Consider the following 9,419-nt stretch of genomic DNA (forward strand, 5'->3'; position numbering starts at 1 on the left):
AACTTTTTAAAGTGGGGGCCAGATCACGGTCCCTCAGAGAGCTGGAGGGCCGGACTATATGAACTACTAATTCCTACTGTAACACCTCAGCTGCGCTCACTGCCCAAAAAACCTGGCGGGCCGGATCAGACTCCTCTGCGGGCCGCATGTGGCCCGCGGGCCGTAGTTTGAAGACCCCTGGTGTAGATGTACCACAGTTTTCTAATCCACTTATCTGCTGATGTGAACTTACGTAAATTCCAAATCTTGGCTATTGTAAATTGTGGTGCTATGAACATAGAGGAGCATATGTTCTTTCTGATTGGTGTTTCTAGTTTTTTGGGTTATATCCCTAGAAGTGGGATTACTGGGTCGAATTGGAGTTCCATTTTTAATTTTTTGAGGAAACTCCATACTGTTTTCCATAGTGTCTATACCAGTCTGCATTCCCATCAGCAGTGCACTTCAATGTAAGACGGAAAATCATAAAAATCCTAGGAGAATCCATAGGCAGCAAAATATCAGACATATATTATAGTAATATCTGTACTTATACAGCTCCTAAGACAATGGAAACTAAGGAAAAAGTAAACAAATGGGACTACATAAAAATAAAAAGCTTCTTCACAGGAAAAGAAACCATCAATAAAACAATAAGAGAGCCCACTTCAAGGGAGAACATATTTGCTAATGTTATCTCTGATAAGGGTTTAATCTCCAAAATTTACTATAGGGAACTCATACTTTTTTTTTTTAAATAAATCTTTATTGTTCATATTATTACAAATGTTCCTCATTTTTTCCCCCTCCATTGCTCCCCTCCACCAGGTTCCCACTCCACCCTCTGCCTTTTCCCCACCCCACATTGTCCTCATCCATAGGTGCACAGTTTATGTTCAGTCTCTTCCTGCACCCCCTACTCCCCTTTTCCCCGAGAATCATCAGTCCACTTCCCTTCCATACCTCTGATTCTATTATATTCACCAGTTAATATTGTTCATCAGGTTTAATTCCCTTGGCTTTTAGTTTCACTTGTTGATAGTTACGTATTTGTTCATCATAATTTTTATCTATATCTTCTTCCTCTTCCTAAAGAACACCTTTTAGCAATTCATAAGATTCTGGTTTTGCGATGATGAACTCCTTTAGCTTTTTTTATTTTATTTGTGAAGCTCTTTATCTGGCCTTTGATTCTGAGTGATAGCTTTGCTGGGTAGAGTATTTTTGGCTGCAGGTTCTTGCTATTCGTCAGCTTGAATATTTCTTGCCATTTCCCGTCTGGCCTGCATGGTTTCGGTTGAGAAATCAGCTGACAATCATATGGGTGCTCCTTTATAGGTAACTACCTGCTTTTCTCTTGCTGCTTTTAATATTCTCTCTTTGTCTTTGGCTCTTGGCATTTTAATTATGATGTGTCCTGATGTGGTCCTCTTTAGATTCCTTTTGTTTGGGGTTCTGTGCACTTCCTGGACTTGTCTATTTTTTTCCCCAGGTGGGGAAAGTTTATGTCACTATTTCTTCTAGTATGTTTCAGTATCTTGCTCTCTCTCATCTTCTGGGACCCCCATAATTCTGATATTGGTTCATTTGAAATTGTCCCAGAGGTTTCTTACAATATTTTCAACTTTCTGGATTCTCTTATCTTCTTGCTTCTGTCCTCTGGCTCTTTGTGTTCCAAATCTGTGACTTGATTCTTGATCTTCCATTCTGTTTTTAGGATTCTGTATAATATTTTTTTTTAAATTTCAGACAATGTATTCTTTATTTCTAGTTGATCCCTTTTTATTTCTAGTTGGTCCCTGTATATCCTCATAGGTCTTATTTATTTTACCAGCCTTTTCTAGGAAATTCTTGAAAAACCTTATAACCATGGTTTTGAACTCCATATCTAGTCGCTTGTTGTCCTCCATTTCTTTCGTTTGTGATGTTTCCTTGTCTCGGCATTTTCACAGCTTCCCTGAGTTAGTAGGGTGGCTTTGTGTGTTAAGGTGTCCTATATAGTTCAGTGGGTCAGCCTTCCAGTTATCTGAGATGGACACTCTTGGTGCACCCCTTTGTGGACTGTGTGTACAGCTTTTTGTAGTTAAGTCTTTTTTTTGTTTGTTTTAATATATTTTATTGATTTTTTACAGAGAGGAAGAGAGAGGAATAGAGAGTTAGAAACATCCATGAGAGAGAATCATTGATCAGCTGCCTCTTGCACACCCCCTACTGGGAATGTGCCCGCAACCAAGGTACATGCCCTTGACCGGAATCGAACCCTGGACCTTTCAGTCTGCAGGTCGAAGCTCTATCCACTGAGCCAAACCGGTTTTGTCTGTCGTTAAGTCTTGATTGTTGTTGGTATCACTGGGAGGAACTGACCTCCAGGCCAATTGGCTGTGAGGATCAGCTGTGTCTATCCTGGGAGACAGCCTTATTTGACTAGACTTGCAAAATTGCAAAATCCTCTGTGCTCAGCTTGGATGGGGAGGAGTTTCAGGGTGGAGCCTACAGCCTTGGCTTCCCATCAACCCCGCCCTTTGAGGTTTCTGAGTCTGTGTTCCTCAGTGTCCTTCAGTACTCGCTGCAAGCACCTCTGAGAGAAAGGTGCCCTCGAGTTTCGCCCGCTACCAGACAGTCTAGTCTCTCCTCCAATGAGCCCAGAACTGGAGTTCAATGCAGTCAGAAGTGGGCTTGGAAGTGGGGTTAAGAGCAGTCCAGAGCTTATGTCTCCTTCCCGCTAGGGCAATCCAGAGGCACAGTCAACAGTCCTTCCTCTGTGTGCAATGTGCGCGCCTCCGGGGCACTGCCTTTTGCTGCTCCCCTGAGTTTCTGCCTACAGCCCAGAATTCCTCTGTATGAGCCTGGGTCCCCAGGGTCTTGCCCAGAGCTGGGGTTCAGTGCTGTTGGAACTGGGGTTCAGCACAGTCTGGAGCTTTTATCTCCTTCCCACTAGGGAACGCTAGCCAGGCACTCAGCCGTCCCTCCTCTCCGGCTCCGTCCTCTCCCCACGCGTGCACTGTGTCTTCGTACTTTAGGCTTTTACAGCTCCTCTGATTTTCCTTCTGGTTTTCTCTTTCCTTCTAGCTGTAGAATTTCCAGTCAGTCAACTTTCCTGTGGTTCTGGATAATGTCCACATTATATTTTAGTTGTATTTTTTGAGATTGTTGTGTGAGGCTGCAGTTAGGCATTTACCTATGCTGCCATCTTGGTTTCTTGAACTCATGTATCTTAACAAAAGGAAAATAAACAATCCAATTTAAAAAAAAAAAACAGGCAAAGGAATTAAATAGACACTTTTTCAAAGAGGACATACAGAAAGCCACGAAACATATGAAAACATACTCACAGTCACTAATCATCTGAGAGATGTAAATCAAAACCACAGTAAGATGCCATCTCACACCTGTCAGAATGGCTATCATCAACAAATTACAAGTGCTGGCAAGGATGTGGAGAAAAAGGAATTATACTTACTATAGGGAACTTATACTATTTATGTTGTAGTTATGTTGTTCATTATATTCCACTCCCCTAATTTGATATATATCTTTCTCTGACTGGCTTATTTTTCTTAGCAAAATAAAATGTCTGTTATTTTGCTGCCTAAGAGTTTTTCAATATGAACTTTACTATCATATATAGACCCCCAAATCCTTTTGATATACTTATAGGATTATGTGAAATATTTAAATTAATTTGGAAAGAATTTAAAGCTGTATGATTTGAGTTTCCCTTGCCAAGAATATAGTATATCTTTGATTAGTATAATGTTCTTTGTGTCCATGAGTACTATAGTAAAGATTTCTTCAAATAGATCTTTCAGATGTGATAAATTTAGTTCTAAAATTTTTCTAGTCATATTGCTATTAAAGTTGAAGTAGTTTCTCCTATTAATGCTATTTTATTTTAATAAAGGAAGATGATAATTTTATAAATTAATTCTGTAACCAAAGACCTATTTAAACTCCACTATTATTTATAAGATTTTTTCAGTTGGATTATTTTTATTTTTATTCAATATTAAATCTTACAATTATTTCTAAATTGTGTACATTTTATTTATTTTTTTGTGTAATTAAATTTCCCTGGATCTCCAGGTTAATGTTTATTAATAGTGGTGACAGTAAATGTCCTTATCATGTTTCTGACTTTAATATCAATAATTCTGAGGTTCCCCCTTAAATACATATGATGTTAGATTTTAGATTAAGATAAATAAATATATTTAATTATGTTAAGTAGGTATCTATTATCATTTTATTAAAACAATTTTTGAAATAAATAAATTAAAATAGATGTTGGGTTTTATCAAGTGTCTCAGCACTAGGAACATGACTTTTAATCTATTAGGCATGATAAAAATACACATCTGATTTCCTGGTAATAAATCAGTTGTCATTCCTGGAATAAATCACATTTGGTCAGGGTATGTTAGTTTATTAATATGCTTTGGGATTTGGTTTAATAATCTTTTATATTAATTGTTTTAGTATAATATTCCTAGAGTGATATCTTACTATTTTGAGTTTCTTATTCAGAAACACCAATTATGAATATATGTAGCTTATTTTGTATATATTTCTGTAATTTAATCCTTTTAAGCTTGTGTATTCTTTACACCCTCTTTTTTTCCAATCCGTTCTCCCACATGCCTAGAGTTGTTTCAGCAGTACACAATCTTTGTTGCAGCTTCCAAGTTGCACTTTGATCTTCATTTCTGTGATTTTTAAAAAATATTTTATTGATTTTTTACAGAGAGGAAGAGAAAGTGATAGAGAGTTAGAAACATCGATGCATCAATCAGCTGCCTCCTGCACATCTCTTACTGGGGATGTGCCCGCAATCAAGGTACATGCCCTTGACCAGAATCAAACCTGGGACCTTTCAGTCCACAGGCCGACGTTCTATCCACTGAGCTAAACCGGTTTCGGCATTTCTGTCATTTTCTTAAATATCTTCCTTTAACTCTGCCAGCCCATGTTTAACCTACTTCTGCTGTTTTGTGATTGTTTTCTGTGAAATTGCATATAAATGATTACTCATTTTTTTTAATTCAGGAATATATTTGGTCACAATTTTGATCCAGCTCATTAGACATTTTTCTAGTAAATATTTATTGACTGCCATTTAGGTTTTCCTCTTTCTGTCCTCTTTTTTTATTTCTTCTTTTTATAGAAGCTGTGTTGATTCTTTTTTGATTAGTTATCCTGAATCAGATATTTTTTTTAATTTTTTATTTATGTACTTATTTTTTATTTATTTATTTTTTTTTAGAGAGAGAGAAGTAGGAAGAGAGAGAGAGAAACATCAGGATGAGGAGGAAACTTGGATCAGCTCCCTCCTGCACACCCCCTACAGGGGGTTGAGCCCACAACATAGGCATGCATCCCAACCAGGAATCAAACCAGCAACCCTTCAGTGTATGGGAGGATGCCCAACCAACTGAGCCACACCAGCCAAGACCTGAATCAGCTATTTTTAAAAGGTGAGGATAAGGGCCATGTCCCAGCCACAGGAATTTTTGTTTGTTTTGTGTTGTTTATGGAAAAGCTTATTTTGAGCCTTCGACTTTCTTCAGTCAATTGATATTAGCACCTTAGGGCCATTTATTATAAACCAAAGTCACTATCCTTCTTACTTGCATACCAATTACTCTTTTAAAGTGTGCTAATATTTTAATTGGGGGATGTTGAAGTCAGACTCACCTTAAATACATAAGAATTCTTCTTAAATGGACATTTCAGAAACTTTGAAAGGCTAAAGAAAGGGGAATAAGGGAAAAAATGTTTCAGTAAAGGGCCTTCTAACAATATACTCATATGGCCAGCTTGGGTATCATATAACTTAATCATACACTTTCCCCGTCATCTTATTGTTCTCCAATTTGAGGAGAACTACTATCATTGAGAGTAACACCATCTAGCCCCACCTGAGGAAGTCAATGATGGCTTCCCAAAGGAGATAATGCCTGACAGAAGGGACTTTCTAAGAAAAGCAATCAGCATGTATAAAGCCAGGAGGTTCAATGATTGAAAAGTGAGTCATAGCAATGAGAATTTGACTGCTGCTCTGTAACTGAAGACTTTCTCTGAATGGGGAAAATCTGTACTAGTGGGGATCAAACTGTGAGTGGTTCAGCTCTGTAGACTTATTAAGACTATAGAAGAGCAAAAGATAGCATGGCACAGTGAATGGGGCTTTATCAGGAACTAAGAAAAGTATTTTTCCAGAGTACTAAACTGTCAGCCTGGACACAATGTGCATCAAGGCAAGAAGACTCACCAGGAATGGATATTTTTAAATTGCATATTGCTCATATAAATCCCAAAGAAGCAGCTTATAAACATCTAATCTTCTCTGATGTGACCACACCACTTTCATCACATAACAAGCTGGTCAGCCTACCCATTTCTGTTCAATGGCTATCTGTTGTAGTTCCTGTGACTAAATTGAATTTTAATTTAATCACATAAGTTATGTTTTTTATCCATCCATATAAATGAATATTTACTTATATGTTGTTTATTTATTCCTAAAAATTATGTTATTTCTATCAAAAACTAATGATAATAAGCACAATCATATCTAGCATGTATAAATAAATCACAACTTTTCAAAGTCCTTTTTATGTCTTATCTTAGCCAACCCATGCTTAGTATCAGTGGGATCTGGAATGGAGAGATTTTTATCTTCTTGTGCAAACAAGCAAATTGAAAAGCCAGAGGCCAACAGACATATTTGCAGTTATGCCAGTGGTCAGCAAGCCAAGGCTCGTGAGCTACATGCAGCTCTTTGGCCCCTTGAGTGTAGCTCTTCCACAGAATACCATGGCCTGGGCAAGTCTATTTGAAGAAGTGGAGCTAGAAGTTTAAATTTTAAAAATTTGGCTCTCAAAAGAAATTTCAATCTTTGTACTGTTGATATTTGGCTCCGTTGACTAAAGATTTTGCAGACCACTGAGTTACACAATTACTTAGCCCTGAAGTCAAAACTGGAACCCAGGTTTCCTCGCTCCTGATGCTTTCTACTTCCTGCTTTGGTTCCTTAGCACTCTCTTCAACCCAGGGAGGCAAAAGAAGCCACACTGTTTCTCCCATTCTCCCTTATGAACGAGAGAGGGAAAAATCAACAACAATCACCAAGGAGCCAAAATGGGTAAAACAATGTGACATAGGAAGATCATAAGTATTGGAACCAAACTGACAAAAATTGTATCTTGGTGTCAACCTTGCTTTCTGCGGGAGTTTGGATCAGTTTCTCATCTCTCTAAGTCACGCATTGCTCATCTATAAAATGAGGATAATATGCCAAAACCGGTTTGGCTCAGTGGTAGAGGGTCAGCCTGCGCACTGAAAGGTCCCGGGTTCGATTCCGGTCGGGGGCATGTGCCTTGGTTGAGGGCACATCCCTAGTGGGGGTTGTGCAGGAGGCAGCTGGTCGATGTTTCTCTCTCATCGACGTTTCTAGCTCTCTATCTCTCTCCTTTCCTCTCTATAAAAAATCAATAAAAATATAAAAAAATAAAAATAAAAATAAAATGAGGATAATACTATTTCTGTAGGGTTGGGTTTTTTTTAAATTTTTTTACTATCCAATACAATATGTTTATTTGGGTTTATTTCTGGGCTAATACATTCTGTTCCTCTATTCCCCTTTGTTTTGTTTTTGTTGTTTTGTTTGTTTTGTAATCTTTATTATTGAAAGTATTATATTAAGTCACTGTTTTCCCCCCAATGCCCTCTTCCAGCCTGCTCCTGCCCCCACCCCAGGCCCTCACCACCCCATTGTCTGTGTCTACAGTTATGCTTATATGCATACAAGTTCATTGGTTGATCTCTTCCCACCCACCCCTGACTTCCCTCTAAGGTTTGACAGTCTATTCCATGCTTCTATGTCTCTTGGTCTATTTTTGTTCATCAGTTTATTTTGTTCATTAGATCCCACATATGAGTGAGATCATGTGATACTTATTTCTCTGACTGGCTTATTTCACTTAGTGTAATATTCTCCAGGTCCATCCATGCTGTTGCAAATGGTAAGAGTTTTTTTTCTTTTTTACTGATGTGTAGTATTTCATTGTGTAAATATACCACAATTTCTTTTTATTTTTTATTCATTCATCTGCTGATGGGCACTTAGGCTGTTTCTAAATCTTAGCTATTGTAAATTGCACTGCTATGAACATAGTTGTGTATATTCTTTCTGGTGAGTGTTTCCGGTTTCTTTATGTATATTTTATGCGTTCACCTTAGTCCTGGCCACTCAGTGTATATTCTATATAATAAAAGGCTAATATGCAAATTGTCCCCTCAATCAGGAATTCGACCAGCAGGCAGGCCAGGCAACTGCCCATGTCCCCTCCCCCTTGCCAGGCTGGCTGGACCCCACCCATGCACAAATTCATGCACTGGGTCTGCATCTCTCCAATCTGGGATCCCACTGGAAATCCAGAACCACTGGCTTCTGAATTCTCACCTGCCTGCCTGCCTGATGCCCCTAACTGCTCTCCTGCCTGCCTGATGTCCCTAACTGCTCCCCTGCCAGCCTGATGGCCCTAACTGCTCTCCCCTCCTGGCCTAAACCCCATAACTGCCTATGTACCCTCCTTTCCTCCCTGAGCCTTCAGAACCCCGGTGTAGGAGTGCTAAGAGCTCTCCACCGAGGTCCTGCCTCATCCTGACACGCACGCACACACACACACACACACACACACACACACACACACATACCATCTGGTCCTGGCGCCACCACAGGCCTGTGCAGTGCCTCCACCAGTAGGGCTGCACCCCCTCCCCCTCTGCCCCCCTGCAGCAGCCTCATGACCTGGTAGCACAAGTCCCTATCCCTCTCCCCTCCTACCAGCTCCTGCCTGTTGACCAGTCATGACTGGGACACTAGTAGGACCAATTAGCATATTACTTCTTTATATATATAAATATATAGAGAGAGGTTTTTAAGGGAAAAGTAGCATTTCAATGTACTTTGATTTTCAACACAGTCACTAAACAACAGGAAATGTAGTTCCTCCTAAGCTTGTGCAGATTATTGTTGTAGAAATAGTCACCCTCTTTTTATATAACTATAAATATTTAGAGAAACCTGCCAGTATATTCAACCCTTCCTATTTTTCACAAGAATTTCCTACTTCAAGTGGAATATTTAGAAACAGTAAAAAGGGCTAGATGTTTCCATATGACTTTAATAATACTGTAGTATTTGTATTCACATATCATATATCCCTGGTACTTCATAGCTCATTATAATTCAAAATTTACAAAGCAGTATATGAAAGCACAAGGTTTAGAAGCAGCTCTTCTCCTGCCCAACAGTAAGTTATTAATGCCAAGATTGGGACTCATAATTACCAACACATGTGGTCCTACAATAGCTCAAGATAAGTCTCATAACAAAAAATAAAGTGTTCAGTAAGTACAATATATCAAATCCAAAACCC

The sequence above is a fragment of the Pipistrellus hanaki genome, assembly GCF_964339955.1.
Source record: "Pipistrellus hanaki genome assembly, chromosome: 3".
NCBI lineage: Eukaryota > Metazoa > Chordata > Mammalia > Chiroptera > Vespertilionidae > Pipistrellus > Pipistrellus hanaki.